The sequence below is a fragment of the Equus quagga genome, chromosome 14 (genome assembly GCF_021613505.1).
Source record: "Equus quagga isolate Etosha38 chromosome 14, UCLA_HA_Equagga_1.0, whole genome shotgun sequence".
Classification (NCBI taxonomy): domain Eukaryota; kingdom Metazoa; phylum Chordata; class Mammalia; order Perissodactyla; family Equidae; genus Equus; species Equus quagga.
In genome coordinates this window covers 12,757,423-12,776,307 of record NC_060280.1, presented here as the reverse complement: position 1 = coordinate 12,776,307, position 18,885 = coordinate 12,757,423, and positions in this window count along the sequence as shown.

The following is an 18,885-nucleotide window of genomic DNA, read 5'->3' as shown; positions in this document are numbered from 1 at the left end:
GAGCAGAAGATACAGAGAGTTCCCTTATACCGCCTGCCCCCATACATGGACAGCCTCCTCCACTATCAAAAATCCAGCACCAGGGCCAGCCCCGTGGCCGAGTCGTTAAGTTTGCGTGCTCCGCTTTGGAGGCCCAGGGTTTCGCCAGTTCGGATCCTGGGTGCAGACATGGCACCACTCGTCAGGCCACGCTGAGGCAGCGTCCCACATGCCACAACTAGAAGGACCCACAACTAAAATATACAACTATGTACTGGGGGGATGAGGAGAGAAAAAGCAATAAAAAAAAAATCCAGTACCAGAGTGATACATTTGTTACAGTTAATGAACATACAATGACACATCATTATCACCCAAAATCCATAGTTTACATTAGAATTCACTCTTTTTTTTTTTGAGGAAGATTAGCCCTGAGCTAACTGCTGCCAATCCTCCTCTTTTTGCTGAGGAAGACTGGCCCTGAGCTAACATCCGTGTCCATCTTCCTCTACTTTATATGTGGACGCCTACCACAGCATGCCTTGCCAAGCGGTGCCATGTCCACACCCGGGATCCGAACTGGCGAACCCCGGGCCACCGAGAAGCGGAACGTGTGAGCTTAACCGCTGCGCCACCGGGCCGGCCCCTAGAACTCACTCTTGGTGTTGTACATTTTTTGGGTTTGGACAAGGTTGCAATGACATGTTATCTACCATTATAGCATCATACAGAGTAGTTTCACTGCCCTAAAAGTTCCCTGCGCTCTGCCAGTTCATCCCTCCTGACCCCGAGTCCCTGACAACCACTGATCTTTCCACTCTCTCCATAGTTTTGCCTTTTCCAGAATGTCATAGAGTTGGAATCATACAGTATGTAGCCTTTTCAGACTGGCTTCTTTCACTGAGTGATATGTATTTAAGGTTCCTCCATGTCTTGATAGCTCGTTTCTTTTAGAGCTGAATAATATTCCATTGTCTGGATGTATCATAGTTTATTTATCCACTCACCATCTGAAGGACACCTTCGTTGCTTCCAAGTTTTGGCAGTTAGAGATAAAGCTGCTATAAACATCTGTGTGCAGATTTTTTTATAGACATAAGTTTTCAACTCATTTTGGTAAATACCAAGGAGAGCAATTGCTAGATTGTATGATAAGAGTATCTTTAGTTTGGTAAGAAACTGCCAAACTATCTTTCAAAAAATGGCTGAAAATTTTTGCATTTTTGCCACAATAAGTGAGAATTAGTATTGCTCCACATCCTCATCAGCATTTGGTGTTTGTTATCAGTGTTCTGGATTTTGGCCATTCTAATAGATGTGTAGTGGTATAATTTCCAATTCCCTAATGACATATGATGTTGAGCATCTTTTCATATGTTTATTTGTCATCTGTATATCTTCTTTGGTGAGGTGTCTGTCAGGTCTTTTGCTCATTTTTTTTTTTAACTTTTTATTGGGATTATGATAGTTTACAACCTTGTGAAATTTCAGTTGTACATTATTGTTTGTCAGTCATGTTGTAGGTACACCACTTTACCCTTTGTACCCACCCCCACCCCCCTTTCCCCAGGTAGCCACTAATCTGTTCTCTTTGTCTACATGTTTAACTTCCACATATGAGTGGAGTCATACAGATTGTCTTTCTCTATCTGGCTTATTTCACTTAACATAATACCCTCAAGGTCCATCCATGTCGTTGTGAATGGGATGATTTTATCCTTTTTTATGGCTGAGTAGTATTCCATTGTATATCTATACCATATCTTCTTTATCCAATCATCAGTTGATGGGCACTTAGGTTGCTTCCACATCTTGGCTATTGTAAATAATGCTGCAATGAACATAGGTGTGCATGGGACTTTTGGAATTGGTGATTTCAAGTTCTTTGGATAGATACCCAGTAGTGGGATGGGTGGGTCATACGGTATTTCTATTTTCAATTTTTTGAGAAATCTCCATACTGTTTTCCATAGTGGCTGCACCAGTCTGCATTCCCACCAGCAGTGTATGACAGTTCCTTTTTCTCCACAACCTCTCCAACATTTGTTACTTTTTGTTTTGGTTATTTTTGCCATTCTAATGGTGTAAGGTGATATCTTAGTGTAGTTTTGATTTGCATTTCCCTGATGATCAGTGATGATGAGCATCTTTTCATGTGCCTATTGAACATCCATATGTCTTCTTTGGAGAAATGTCTGTTCATGTCCCCTGCCCATTTTTTGATTGGGTGGGTTTGATTTTTTGTTGTTGATTTGTGTGAGTTCTTTATATATTATGGAGATTAAGCCTTTGTCAGATATATGACTTGCAAATATTTTTTCCCAATTGGTGGGTTATTTTTTTTGTTTCAATCTTGTTTTCCCTTGCCTTGAAGAAGCTCTTTAGTCTAATGAAGTCCCATTTGTTTATTCTTTCTATTGTTTCCCTTGTCTGAGAAGACGTGGTGTCCGAAGAGATCCTTTTAATATTGATGTCAAAGAGTGTACTGCCTATTTTTTCTTCTAGAAGCCTTTTGGTTTCAAGTTTTTCTTTTGCTCATTTTTTAATCAAGATGTTTGTTTTCTAATTGTTGAGTTTAAGAGTTCTTTGTATATTGTTGACAACAATCCTATATCAGATAAGTCTTTTGCAAATATTTTCTCCTGGTCTATGGCATGTCTTCTCATTCTCTTGAAAAATGAGTCTTTTTTCATATGATGAAGAGCCATTCTGGTTCTTTCTATGAACTGTCTGTTCAAATCTCTTGATAGGTTGCATTTTAGAGTCATTTGATTGGATTAGAGTTGAGCAGAAATTACCTCTTTCTAGAGTCATCCATGTCTCCACTCACAAATCCCTCTAGAGTCTCAGATCAACTCCTCCTTTTGTTTTTATGATACCCGGGAAGCTAATTCTGAATGAAATGACATCTAGTGGCAAAACTGTCTTCTGCAAATTCCTAATTTTTAGGCCAATAATTTGCTGGTAATAATCACTTACTTTTTACTATCATTTAACTAATAGAGAGCAAACTTTTGGCCTTTAGTGTTATACTGGAACCATTTCATACCTTCTCCAGAGAGCCAACTGTTTACTTTTCAGGAATTTTGTGAGCCAGTCGTTAAAACAATGCCATTATTAAAAATTAAACTATGTAAACTTACGATTAAATTGTATTAAGAATAAAGGCAAAAAAATGACCAAAACTTATCGGTTCCTTATTTTGCTACATTTTACTATTATCTTTGTTCTTGAGGGTCATCTACTGTATTTGTAGGGTGGGAATCCTATACACTGGTGTGCAGTAACTGAACATCTCTTCCCAATTCCACACTCAGTGACATTGCAGCATTGGCCATGGTAGCTGTAGTCATCCCTGCAAATGCTACAAATCAGGGCTTTTTTCTCTCCCCTTCCTAGAGAGCAAGTTGCTAACCATGAACGAGCATTCCATTCATTGCTGATGTATTGGCTATGGAGCAGACCAGACATGTCACTTATTCAAAAGGAGTTTAGAGTGTTCAGTCAATTTGGCTCCAAATTTGCCTCAGTTTGTTGATTCAGAGAAAATGCAACTGAAACAGAAGCAAATTCCTTTATTCAAAACTAACTTTGAAGCAACAGTGGTGGCTATGCATCTTAAAGTCACTGAACTCAGCAGTGTGCAAATCAACAGATTTCAAAGGACTCACTGCTTCCACAGTTGGGCCATCACGATTTCCATCTCCCTGCTTGGATTTCTTCCACAGCTTTGGGGGGAGAATGTGTCAGAGGCCCTCACAGGGGTGCTGGGGCTGATAGCATGGCACTCTAAGATTCAGGCAGCTCCCCAGGGAATCTCCTGCCTCTTGATTATTCCAGTCTGCCTATAGTTCTGATACAAGCAAGTATGTTAAGAAGAAAGCTTCCTACAACACAGCGAACTTTCTCTCTTCATTTTTTCATATTCAAATCTCAAGTGACTACCCTTTTTTTTAAAGATTGGCATCTGAGCTATCTGTTGCCAATCTTCTTTTCTTTCTTCTTCTTCTTCCCCCTAAAGCCCCCCAGTACGTAGTTGTATGTTCTACTCGTAGGTCCTCCTGGTTGTGCTGTGTGGGACACTGCCTCAGCATGGCCTGATGAGTGGTGACATGTCCGCGCCCTGGATCTGAACCAGTGAAACCCTGGGCTGCCAAAGCGGAGCACGTGAACTTAACTACCCGGCCAGTGGGCCGGCCGGCAAGTGACTATCCTTTGATTGTTTTCCTGAAATATCCAGTTTCTCTTTTTCCCACTTTAAAAAGTCTTTCATACTGATGCACTCCTATTTGATTAATTTAGGACTTCATATTTTCTATCCCAATGAGGGCAAGCCCTCTGTTGTTTTTTTCCTTTGAAAAAAAAACCAAGATAATATTTGAGATATTAAAGAAAAAAATATGAATGGATGAAAAATAACTAACCAGACTGTAATCTTCATCCTCATAAAGCTGTTATACTCTTGGACTTTTTTTTTACTCTTTCTCTGCCAGTATTTATCCACATGCATATTATTTGTATATTTAAAATAACGGTATATATTCATGTGCACAGTCTGTTCTTTTTATGTAACTTTATATCATAAAGTCTTTTCCTTGTGTTATAATATAGCTTTCAAAGACTTCACAGATGACTTTTGTGCAAGTACGTTGTGGTGTTGCCTCTACGATGGCCCCAATGATTCCTGCCTCCTACCAGTCATGTAATCTCCTTGTGTAGTCTCCTCCCCTTAAGCAGGGCTGCGCTTATTGACTGGTTTCTAAGTGTCGGGGAAGAAAAACTTTTCCTCCACTCTCCTAATGTTTAGTGATTGGAAGCCAAGCCTACAAATTAAACTGACAAAAGAAAGATTAACAGGAGAAAAGACAAATTTTTTTTTTATTGAGTTATTGATAGGTCACAATCTTGTGAAATTTCAGTTGTACATTAATGTTTGTCAGTCATGTTGTAGGTGCACCACTTCACCCTTTGTCCCCACCCCCCACCCCACCTTTCCCCTGGTATCCACTAAACTGTTCTTAGTCCATAATTTTAAATTCCTCATATGAGCGGAGTCATACACAGATTATCTTTCTCTTGCTGGCTTATTTCACTTAACATAATTCCCTCAAGGTCCATCCATGTTATTGCAAATGGAATGATTTTGTTCTGTTTTGCAGCTGAGTAGTATTCCATTGTATATATGTACCACATCTTCTTTATCCATTCGTCTGTTGCTGGACACTTAGGTTGCTTCCACGTCTTGGCTATTGTAAACAGTGCTGCAATAAACATAGGGGTGCATAGGACTTTTGGGATTGCTGACTTCAAGCTCTTTGGATAAATACTCAGTAGTGGGATGGCTGGATCATATGGTAGTTCTATTTTTAATTTTTTGAGGAATCTCCATACTGTTTTCCATAGTGGCTGCACCAGTTTGCATTCCCACCAGCAGTGTATGAGGGTTCCTTTTTCTCCACAACCTCTCCAACATTTGTTGCTATTAGTTTTAGATATTTTTGTCATTCTAATGGGTGTAAGGTGATATCTTAGTGTAGTTTTGATTTGCATTTCCCTGATGATCAGTGATGATGAGCATCTTTTCATGTGCCTATTGGCCATCAGTATATCTTCTTTGGAGAAATGTCTGTTCATGTCTCCTGCCCATTTTTTGATTGGGTTGTTTGATGTTTTGTTGTTGAGTTGTGAGAGTTCTTTATATATTATGGAGATTAAGCCTTTGTCAGATATATGACTTGCAAATATTTTTTCCCAGTTAGTGGGTTGTTTTTTGTTTCAATCCTGTTTTCATTTGCCTTGAAGAAGCTCTTTAATCCGATGAAGTCCCATTTGTTTATTCTTTCTATTGTTTCCCTTCTCTGAGAAGGCATGGTGTCCGAAAAGATCCTTTTAATACTGATGTCAAAGAGTGTACTGCCTACGTTTTCTTCCAGAAGCCTTATGGTTTCAGGTCTCACCTTTAGGTCTTTAATCCATTTTGAGTTTATTTTGGTGAATGGTGAAAAAGAATGGTCAATTTTCATTCTTTTACATGTGGCTTTCCAGTTTTCCCAGCACCATTTGTTGAAAAGACTTTCTTTTCTCCATTGTATGCCCTCAGCTCCTTTGTCAAAGATAAGCTGTCCATAGATGTGTGGTTTTATTTCTGGGCTTTCAATTCTGTTCCATTGATCTGTGCACCTGTTTTTGTACCAGTACCATGCTGTTTTGATTACTGTAGCTTTGTAGTATGTTTTGAAGTCAGGGATTGTGATGCCTCCCGTTTTGTTCTTTAGAGAAAAGACAAATTTTTAATTCATATATGTATGCAGGAGCACACACAAAAATGTGACTCAAGGGGACAGTTAGAATTTGGGGCTTATATACTATCTTAATAGGCAAAGAGAAGATGGAGAAAGGGCACTTATAGGAAAACAAATGACTTAGGAAAGATAAATGGGTCCTAAGGAGAACAGATGAGAGAGAGAATTGTTTTGTGACAATGTGTGTTTAGGTGACCTCTTATCCTGGTGCTGACGTCTTGCTCTGGTGATAAGGGTCAATCTTCACTGGTTAAGGAACTCCTTGGAAAGAAGACTTACGACAATTCAGTTCTTTTGGGAGGCTCTGCTTTTAGACAGATAAGGGGAGTTCAGGGGTAAAAAAAGTCTCTTCCAGTATCTGTTCATTTTCAAATGCCTTCAGCTCAAAATAATTTTTATGTTGGACCCCTTCATAAGGAACACAATATGGTAGAAATGATGATGTGACATTTGACATTAGGTTATAAAAAGACTGTGGCTTTCACATGGTGTGTTCTCTCTCTCTCTCTCGAATTGCTCACTTCTAGGAGAAGCCTGCTGCCATGTCATGAGACAACCCTGTGAAGAGGCCCATGTGACTAAGTTTAGAAGCAGATCTTCTGTGGCCTGTCAACAGCCACATGAGTGGGCTTAGAAACAGATCCTTCCTCGGTTGAGCCTTGAGAAGACTGCAGCCTCATAAGAGTCCCTGACCCAGAACCACCCTGCTAAGCTACTCACTGATTCCTGACACACAGAAATTGTGACAGAATAAATGTTTGCTGTTGGGGCTGGCCCCATGGCCGAGTGGTTAAGTTCGTCGCTTCGCTGTGGTGGCCCAGGGTTTCGCCAGTTTGGATCCTGGGTGTGGACATGGCACCATTTGTCAGGCCACGTTCAGGCAGTGTCCCACATGCCACAACTAGAAGGCCCTGAAACTAAGATATACAACTACGTACTGGGGGGACTGGGGGAGATAAAGCAGAAAAAAAAATTAAAAAATAAAAATAAATAAAAAGCTATGTTTAAAAAAAAAATGTTTGCTGTTTTAGCCATTAAGTTTTGGGGTTGTTATGAAGCAATGGATAACTAATACAGGTGCTAACTGCTTTTATTCAACCAGTTAATTAATAAAGGAATCATTAAGATATTAAGACTAACTCAAATGAGAATTTGAAGGATAAAAAACTGAGAAAGGCAGACAGGGGCCAGCCCCGTGGCGCAGCGGTTAAGTTCGCACGTTCTGCTTCAGCAGCCTGGGGTTTGCCGGTTCAGATCTTGGGTGTGGACCTATGCACCGCTTGTCAAGCCGTGCTGTAGCAGGTATCCCATGTATAGAGGAAGATGGGCATGGATGTTAGCTCAGGGCCAGTCTTCCTCAGCAAAAAGACGAGGATTGGCAGCAGATGTTACCTCAGGGCTAATCTTCCTCAAAAAAAAAAAAAGATAGACAATTAGGAATGCTGAAATGAATTTGCTAAGACATGCAAATCTGATTACTATCTTATAGGACAATAAAATGTAATGTTTTGGGTCATCCTTTTGCAGAGTGGAAATTAATTATATTTTTATCAGACAAAATTCACATGTATTTCTGTGGACAAAAATCTTTTGTATTACCACCAGTTTGCTACAATTTAACTTCCCCAAAAAACCGTAAAATAGCCTAGTTTGTAGAAAGACAATCCAAGGTGCACATTCCTATAGCATTGAATTATCGCCAGTTGGTCTGCTAGACAATGCTTAGCGTTCTACTCAAAGGACACCAGTAATCTCTTCTGACTATTTTCAAATCTTGGCCAATTTTTCTAGACACTTGTTTATGCAAAGGCTTTACAATTACTATGTTTAATGGCTGTATACTATTCTAACAATTTGAAGCACCCTAATATTTAACATTTTCCTATTATTGAAATTTAGATTGTTTTCAGGTTTTTTTCTTATTTACTATGTTAGATGGTATTATTTATATCATTATTATATTATATATTACTATATTACATATATAGTATTTTGTTATATATTATTATATATTACATGTATAATATGTAATATTATTAATATTAGTATTATTTTATGTAGATATGTCAGTGTTGTAAATAACGATTATTTGAATTTTCCCTTGAGATAAATTCTCAGGGGTGAGATCAAAGTGTAAGCCCAGTGTCCTCTCCTGTGCCCTCCATAGACTGGTTGTCATTCTGTCTCTCCCATCCGGTGGCCCTGTCCCCTTCCGTGCACTAGGCCATCCAGCAGGTAGCTCCCCTCACCTTTCTGCTGCTAATAGTCCTGTGACCTCTGCCCAGAACATTCTCCGTCCTCTTACTTAGCCCAGGGTTTTGTAGATGGCTTTCAGGGGACTCAAAAGCCTCTTGCAATAGAATGTAGGAATTTGTGTATGTCTATGTGTGCTTTCTCTGGGGAGAAGGCCCAGAGACCTATTCAGCTTCTCAAAGAGAGTCTGTGGGATCTGAAGCTCCAGGTCCAAAAGGGTTTTTCTTATCCCTTCAAGCCGTACTGATCTTTTCCCCTGTGGGAAATATACATATTCCTGATCTAGTTTTGTACCAATACTGCTTAACTGTTAACTATTGGCTTCAAGGGGATTATTTTGTTTCTCCAACTCTTCAGACAGATACCTGTAAACAGTGTGCAAAAGGAATAAAAGGAAAAAGATGAACAAATTAGAGATAATGTAGAGGAGGCATTTAGGATGATACCTAATGTGTTTGGAACACAAACAATGGTTGTTATTATTGGCTATTACTCAAAAGCTTAACAGATGAGAAGCAATGTGGCATGAGCTCTGGTGGCCAGCTAGGGTTTGAATCCTGGCTTTGGTAGTTACTAGCTGCATGACCTTGGGTCAGTTGCTTAGATTCTCTGTGTCACATTTTTCTCATCTCTAAAATGGGGGTAATAATAATACCCAATTCATGCAACTGTTGTGATAATTAATGACCTAATGTATGCAAAGTGTTCTGAACAGCATCTGGGACACAGCAAGTGCTTGGTTGCTATTATTCCAGACTAAAGCAGTTTCACATATATTTTGTAATATTCACAAAGACCCATTAGGGCTTTTTTTTTCATACTTTTAATCAAAAAATTTCAAACGTATACTAAAGTAGAGAGAATAATATAATTTCTGGGTACCCATCACCCTGCTTCGACAACTATCAACACATGGCCCGTCTTGTTTCAACTGTATACCCACCCACTTTCCCCTTACACTTGGATTATTTTGAAGCAAATCCCAGCCATCATATCATTTCATTCAGTACGTATCTCTAAAAGATAAGAAGTCTTTTAAGAGTTTATTAACCTCTTCTAATAGGTAGATTAACTGAGGCTCAGTGAAGTTAAGCAACATTCCCAACGTGACCCAGCTGGTAAGTGTAACAACCAAAATTCAAATATAAGACTGACTTCCATTTCATTGCCATTTATTGACTGATACAAATATCCATGATCTGAAGGTTAGGTATCAAAACTCTAAATTTCAATAATAAATCGTAGCATTTTAAAATTTAACAGGAAATCGAATAGAATAAAATCATAAGCATTCAACACTGGGGAGCAACAGACCACAGATTAAGTTCCTTTGGATTTGTTTTTCCTCTGATTGAAAGGATTGATCTTGATCTTTGAAGTCATCAAGCATGAAGTGTGAAAGCAGGGTATCAATTGTTCAGATTTTGTGCATGGTGAATAACTGAGCAAATGGTTTTTCTCCAGCTTCCAGCACTAAAACAAATACCTCAGCACCTGCTTATAGTTTGTCACACTTTTAAAAGGAAATACTATATTCCTAGCAATGTGATTATTTAAAAGGAAGAGTATACAGGCAGCAACTGCATGTAGGGAATTAAAATTATACTGCCCAGCACTATAAAAGCTTTCAACAAATGTTAATTGATGATGATGAAAATGATAGTAGTCGTAATGATGATGAGGTTGACACATGATCTATGAACCACACAAAGGAACAGGAAAACAAGTCAGTCATACGTCTGTAAAGCAGCTTTGGAGCTTGGCTGAGGAAAAGGACGAAGAGGTGGTGTGTATATTGCAGGACCTAAAACCACAGGCTTTGGAGCCAGCAAGAACTGATCCCTTACTACTCAACGTATGACCTTGGACACGCTACTTAACATCTCTGAGCCTCGGGTTCTGCATTTGTAAAATGAGAATAGTAGCTATTGCATAGGGCTGTTCTAAGGATTAAGTGAGATCATCTGACTGACTTATGATTATCAAAATTATTTGGGAGTTACTAGGAGATGTCCCCCACGCTTGAGAAAATGAGGAAAGTAAGATCGCTTTTCAGAAGAAGAGGAAGGAGACCGAAGGCTGCTCAGCCTGGCAATAATGTATCCAGAGAAAGACTGGATCATTTAGGAGGGAGAGTGAACATTCCAGGTACACCTGGGAACCTGATGAAGATCTAGCCTCCTGGGTTAAGTTTGCCCACAGGGAGAAATGAGCAGGCATTCAGCCTTCCCGTATGTAAGTCCCGTGGCAGTGACGTCCCTCTGTGATGACTAGATCAGCATTTGGCTCCTGTGCATTTCGGGTAGCCTGAGGCCTTTCATAAGAAAGGACAGAGCAAGGCAGACTTACCTTAGACGGTGTGCCCACAAATCTCCTGGAGGTCTTATTAAAATGCAGATTCGGATTCTTTAGGTCAGGGGTGGGGCCTGAGATGCTCCCAGGTGACGCTGATTCCGCTGATCCCTAGACCACACTTCGACTAACAAAGGGCCCACACTACGGCTTCCAGTTACGCCTCTGCTTTCAACAAGGAGTCATCAATAATATTTATCATCCTCTTTCCTTTGGGGGCCGTAAGTTTCCAATTCAGAACCTGAGGCTTCTTGCCCAAGCACTCTACATCTAGGGGCAAACTTTTGACTTATTTCCTTTGTTTTGTTCTTTTATACCCAGACAGGGGCAATAATGGGTGTCTAAATCTCCCTCTTTCTAGTCCAGGGCAGATCCAGCAGGGGCACTGGCTAAATGGCCGCTTTAGCCAGTTATCCTGTCTGAGGCAGACTGACGCTGCAAGAAAAAAAAGCGTGTTAAACACAGGTCCTAGGAGAAGCCCAAAGGCAAAGCAAGGGAAGCTGGAGCAAAACTGGCTGGGTAAGTGCGAAGAGAACCCAGGAGGGTGGTGAAGAGATGGTGATGACTGCTTTGGAGCTAGGAGACCTCAGCTCATCTGGTAGACCCTGAACTGGTGGCTAGCACGATGGTATCATCACTCCTGTTACAGGCAAGGCTAAATTTGAATCAGAGGCCACTTACAAGCCATATTCAGACTTGAGTTTGCTGAAATAAGGGACAGGCAATGCAGAGCTTTTGAGGGCATTTTATTTCTGAGAAGTTTGGTTTGCTCCTCTGAGAACTGAGAGAAAGACGTTAATATAAGTGGATTATATAAAACAATTATAGACAAGATTAAAATTCATCTATAATCTTTAGATGAATGTTGTTATACAAGAATAAAGTACAACATATGAGAGGAAAATTAATTATCACTGTGTTAATTATCAAAGACCTTCAAATCTTAAAAACTTGTCCCTGTGTTTTTTTCTCACAAGGGAAATCCTGTTATAATTCTTATATCCAAAAAAAGCCACTTTAATACCCCCCTTCTTCTGCATGCTAAGCGTCTTATTCAGTTACAAAATTGGAACATTTTCATCTTTCAGAAAGTTTTACTTAATTTTTTTGCATCCCACAAATAATGTTTAAAGCCATTCAAAGTTTTAATTATTACAACCAACAACATAAGACGAAAACTTGTAATCTCTCAAAGTAAATCACAACAAATGCAAAGACTTTCTTTCAAAGGGAATTGTCTAAATAAAGGAAGAAAACTGTATTAAACTAAGCATAAGGTTGTCTGCCGCTCCATCATAACCAGTTGGCACACAATGGCGTGGGGTCTGGCAAACAACAGAGCACAGGCCTTCATCACGTAGTCTTGACTTTGATCTCATTGTATAGTCTGACTTTGATAAACCACTTTATCACTATTAGCTTCATTTTCTTCTCTGTAAAATGAGGGTTACACTAGTTGGTATCCAGTCCCAACGTTCCATTGATTCAGTAGAAGTCTCCTTTTGATTGCGAGAGCATGAAAAAGTATTTGCCATTTCCCATACCACTGAATGTCTTAGTAAGTGGAGACCCAGAGAGGTGAAACAACTCACTCCCAGTGTTATAGGGGCAGAGCTAGGATCAAACTCCAGGAGGCCTGACTTCTAGCTAGGAACACTTTCTACAATATCATGCAACTTAAAATTCTTTCCAGGGACAAAATTTCCTGTTGTCAAAATGAAAATGCATCAAAGTAAACCACAGGAGACGTTGTTCTAACATAATTTCCTCTAAGGAAGTGGTTCTGTTTCTGGATGGCTCAATATAAATCATAACTGACTGATTATGGTCAAAGGTGTGGATGTAAATTATGCTAGAGAACCACATGAAAGCAGGTCAAGTTCTCTTATATAGTCAAAATGGCTAGTTTCAAGATTACACAGTACTGATCCTCTTGGTTTGTGAGTGACCTAAGGGCAGAGTCACTCACAAGGCAGAGGCCATGCCTGGTCCATCTGTATGGTTAGCCAAGGCAGGCATTCTGCAGCCAGGAGATCTTCCCACTGGGCAGGGCCATGGAGCAGGGCTGGGGCAAAGGAACAGAACTGCAGCCTTAGGGAGGGGAACCGAAAGGAAGGGCACTCTCAGGAGGACAAGGCAGGCTATGGAAGGAGATCTTAAAATGGAACCCGGACGAGTCTGTCCTCTGCACAGGCACATGAGTAGGGATGTCAGGCAACCTCAACAAAAGTTCCAAACAACTAGGGGATGTAGATGGGGTGGTGGTGAAAAAAAGTAAACCCATTCCATTTTTTGTAGATATATCCTGTCCTTCCCCACTCTTCTTTTGAGAAAGTTTTAACATTATTATACACTAGCCTTAGTGTACCTGAACACATTACTTGAAAATGAATACACTAGGCAGCAAGATTATTCATATATCTTTATGTAACATTTATATAACACTTAATATGTGTTATAAGTACATAAATCATTACATTAATAAAGACATTATTTATTACATTAATTAGTTAAATACATTAATTAATAAATATATTAATAATTTTGTAGTCATCACTCAAGCAGGATACATGTAGCACTGAGGGAAAGAGAATTTCACAGAAATCTCAGAGCAGCCATCCTTCAGAATGCAAGGCTAGCCTGGGGCTCAGGTTATTTCACTATCCCTTGTCATTTATTATCCCATTATTAATGGGAGTTTTTCATCTCTCTTATCTCTGTTTCTCCTCGTGTGTCTTCTCATATCTCCCCCTGCTGCCAACCAGTGAGTCTTTCAATATTTTCTCAAATTTCAGATTTCAGAAGTAGAGCCAAATTGATTCAAATAGCTTTCATTATGCCGATTGGTCAGAGCTTTGACGGCTGAGCAATCTCATTCTCACAGGCCAGTCTGTGGGTTTGTGGTTCTCGAATCAGGTCCCATGGCTAGTCCAACCAGTAGCCACCTCTGTTTATAGAATAGCTTGACTCCCACACGTTCCCTCAGTAGCAGGCTGGGTGAGGCAGGTTCCTCAGAAAACAATGGTGGGTGTGAAGTTACAGACGTAAAGAAGCAGGGGCTGTGTGGAATCTCTTCTAGTAAGGCGGCTGCAGTCCCCTCAGCTCCATCCAGTTCCCAGAGTAGCAGTGGCAGTGGATCCAGAGGCAGGCATCCAGTGTCAGGTTGGGGGATCCCTGACACGAGCTACAGTGTTTGGGCCTAGTGGCCACTGTGGCGTCTTCACCAGCTCAGCTCTAGGGTGTGCTTTTGGGCTTTGTTCCTGGCTACAGAACCACCAATCCTGGGTTCCCAGTCCTCCTAGAGTTTCTGTGAACCACAAATATCCTTTGAATAAAGTTATTTTCTGCTTAGCTCAGTTGATTTCTGTTGCTTGTAAGTGAGAACCCTAACTAATTCAGAGAGTAGTTATAGGAAGGATCAAAGGGTCAAAAGGTAGTTTTGCTGGCCTTGTCTGTCGCTCCCCACACCACTCCCAAGTCCGTGAATCTAAGTAACTTGCCCAAATTCATACAGCTGGCGGCATAGCCATTACTAAAACCACTACCACCTCCTGATTCTTAGCCCAGTTGATTTCCTTGTGAAAATTCTTGGGGACCTCTACCCCTGTCTTATACTTGGGAGTCAATTCATAGTTCCCTTAATTTATAGTATGTACTTTCTCATAATTCTCAGTTTCTTGAATTTACTGGATCTCAAATTCCATTTAATGGGTCTGAAATCCAACCAGTTAGGTGAGAGGGGGTGAGAGCTATCACAAATGGAAGAGTTGGCCCTACATGGGAGCTTGGATGAAGCAGTCACTGTTAATGGGGACAATAAAGCACATAGGTAGAGAGAGATGTAGGCTAGTGAGTAGATTACATTGGTGAGAGGAGGTGGAAATTCTTTTTGGTTCCTCCAGTTTTCTCAGTGAAATAAAAAGCAATGTCATTAGCGGAGAGTGAGAGTGGGAAAAGGGTCTTAGAAGTTTGAGAAGGAGGAGGAGTTAAATGATGTTAGGGGAGGAGAGTAAATTGTCCAGGGAATTTAGCAGGGTTTCTGGGTACCACTGAGGGCCCACTTGAGGACTGAGGTCAGAAATTTAAAGTCAGATTAATTTAGCATGATTGTATATTTTTCTCCAGCCATGCTCATACAAGATAATTATAATTCAAGGAATTAAGGAACTGAGAAACTAAGATGTTGGATGGATTATCTGTGTGTGTGTGTGTTCACGAATAGAATATATCATACATACTTTTCTGTTTCTTTGTTGATTTAACAATATATATTGGAGGTTATTACATATAGGACTGCCGTATACGTTTTACTGGCTGCAAGATATATGGGTGTGCTCATCCCTATGAGGAAATGGAGGCCCAGTGGTGAACAAAATTCATTGGCAATGTCTTTTTTTTTTTTTTTGAGGAAGTTTAGCCCTCAGCTAACTACTGCCAATCCTCCTCTTTTTGCTGAGGAAGACTGGCCCTGAGCTAACATCCATGCTCATCCTCCTCTACTTTATACGTGGGATGCCTACCACAGCATGGCTTTTGCCAAGCAGTGCCATGTCCGCACCTGGGATCCGAACCGGTGAACCCTGGGCCGCTGAGAAGCGGAACGTGCGAACTTAACTGCTGTGCCACCTGGTTGGCCACATGCTCATAATTCTTTTGGTCTTTAGCCTAAGTATACATATGCCAAAACATTGTGTTCAGAAGTTACTTGGGTTAGCTCTTTTATTCTTTAATTTTGACCATACTCTGTGGTTTGACCTAGTTCATGATTTCAGTTAAGGGCTAATTCCATAGCCAAGGAAAATGCCAAACTAATTCATAGCCCAAACTGGAACCCATATCTAAGATCAGACTTGCTGACCAGTCCAAGCATATCAGTTCAGAAATCAGCTTACAATCCAGTCAGTATCCCAAAGTACCATCTCAATACAATGTGGTACCCTGAGTTGTAGTGACATAGATAGACAAGCATGTTGTCCTCAATTAAGAGATCAGCCCAACTCATAACATCGTTATGTGCCAGTCCAGCTTGACACAGAAACCAAATCACTCCTGACTAACCCAGATTAGAACCAAAGTCTGGTTTAGGGATGGCCCAGAGCCCGGAATATGATAGCTCATTTCCAGACTCACTCACTCATTATTTATTCAACAAGTATTTATTGTTGGCCTTCTAGGTTCCAGGCACTCGGGTAGGTATTAATGCTTATCTGGACATGGGAAGATTTCCAAGAGGCTTGCATCACCCTAGTGGCCTAAATGCAGAGTCCAGCTCCTCTTCCTGTTGTAGTCAACACTTCCAGACTAGTCATCTGATACATTCTCATAGATTTTTCTCATGACCTCATATTCTGCTTCATCCCCTTATGGCAACTTTTTATTACATAATAGCATGTCCCATCATGGCCCCACCCCATAACCTTTTGACCTAGTAGATATCTATACCTACTTATGACCATTTATTCAACAAATATTTATTAAATGTCTTCAGATTACCAGGGCCTAGAGACATGAAAATACTTTAAGTAACTCACAGTCTCTAATTCTACCAAAGGTGATTAATAAATTTTTTAAAAACTTACTGCAGCTCTATCATAAAGATATAAATTCTTTAATAAAGGTATCTTCAAAATTCTATGAGCGCCTAATGGAGGAGTTCTTAATGCTAGGAGGGTGTGGTTAGGGGAAGTGATTTTTCCACTCTTCTTTGAAGAATCTCTAGAAGCATCGTGAGAGAGAAACACAGTCAAAGAAAAGAAGAAGTCTAAAGCCAAAGCATGCAGGCAGTAAGGAGAATAGGATGCTTCAAAGACAAATAGTTGGTGATGTTAATAGAATATCTTATCCTTTGGAGACATAATGGTTTATACCACTTGGGGATAATGAGATTTGTTCTAAACCTGACCCAAGGATGTTTGACACCAAGGATATTTATAAACATATAATAAGAATTACACCAATATTAGTGAATTTATTTGGAAAGTATCTTATGAATTAAATTAAATCCAGTTTAATTCCTTGATTAGGAAATCAAAACTCTCAACTACATAATGGGGGCAAAATGCTTTGAGGTCAAATTGGCAGGATCAGAAGGAATGTTCTTAGGATTAAAATGGCAGCATATAAATATCCTGTTGCTTCCATCCTTATCAATGGATTTTCCAAAGTATGCATATCTTCTTATGTCATAGATTACCTTCCCCTCCTTTGACATGTTTCTTCGACATTGACTCACCTCTTTGTTATATGGAATTCCCCAAACCAGTGTCACTAACTTAAATGCCTATAAGAGTCAGGTGGATAAAGAGTGAAGTAGGCTACATGGGGACGGTGGTAAACTAAGAGTATCTGCCTTGTCCAAAGAGGGAAGCTGTTACCTTGCTCCAGCCAGAGGCTGCCATGTAGGAATGCAGGCTAATGGATGTCAGAATTCCAACATTTTCAAGAGAAGCCAGAAATTCTGATTTTTATTATGGAAACTCCCAATTTGGCAACTATAAAAAACCCAACCCTGTATGCAGGCCGACAAAACACGTCTATGGGCCTGATTCTACCCCTGGGCACTAGTTTGTGATCTTTGTCCTAAAACTTTCCTACTTTAGTGTGATATCATACTTGAAGGAATGAAGGACTGTTCCATCCCCTTCTGACATGACTGAATTCCTAAATATGGACTCAACCCCTCTCTTCTTGTGAAGTACTATTTTTGACCACCCTCTGGTGATTTCAGAGTTTGCCCACCCCTTTAAGCATCAAGTTTCACCCCTCTTCTTATGATATCATGAACTGTACCAACAATCTTCCCCTCCATTCTTGAAGGTTGCCTGGCTGCACATTTTATGACATCATGAATTGCTCTATCACCTTGGAATGACAACTCATTCCTCCACTGCAATCCTTTGCATATTTCTTGGTATCATCCCCCTGTGACATCACTTGTTAACCTTATCCTAGGACGCAACCTGGGACGGGGACTGGGCAGATACAATCTGTATGGCATCACAAAAAGATGAGAATGTTTAGGAAAGTTCACGATGTCAGAAGAAAATGTGTGTGTTAACGGAGCTTTTAAAAAGAATCATGAAAGTTAGAGAAGGATGTTTAAATACTGTGATTTAGTTCTCTTTAGAGTGAGTAAAAGGTATCAACTCAGTTTTCCAAGCATTTCAGGTCAACTTTATCACGGTGAAGTTTTATAGGAGATCTCTAAAGAGACTCTGCTCTCTGGGTATATGGTCTGTTCCTTAGGGGTAGTGAGAGGTTATCTTTTACTAACTTTATGGAATGAAAATCCAGAGATTAGGAATAAGATTTATATAATTGCAGTCATTGCACATTTTAAGGTCTTTTGCTGGGAGGAAACAAAAATTATGAATTATGCACCCAGCATTTGTTTGCACACATTATTTAACAATGTTCTTTACTGCAGCATGACTGAACTTTATTTTCACTAAATTCTTGTAATTCACAGAATATATACTTCAGCATTCTTCTACTACTTTGTTTCTAGTTTATTCTTTTTTTTTTTTTTTTGGATACGATTGCTAAGTGGGAGTAGGATTATCATTCTTAGGATATAATACAACTTTTTGGGTAGAGATAGTCTAATTTTTAAAGTAAGAGATTCTTGAAATTATGGTCATTGTAACATGGATCTAGATATTATGATTTACTATTATTAATATTTATCTCCTATATGTTAGTCACTATAATATCAGCAAGCAGAGGATACAATTTCCATTCTCTTTCTAAAGGTAAAAAAGATAAAAACAAAAATCGAATCCCTTTGCCAAAACACTGAGGAAAAAATCCCCAACCACATGAAGACCTAAGATAATTAGGTGATTTTCCTTTCATTCATTTATTCACTCATCCATTCCACAAATATGTGTTGATTGCCCACTATATGCATCAGACCCTGTCCTAGGCTCTGGGTAAATGGTGATAAACAAACCAAATGTGGTCTACACTCTCATGGATCTTATGGCTAGTGAGAGAGATA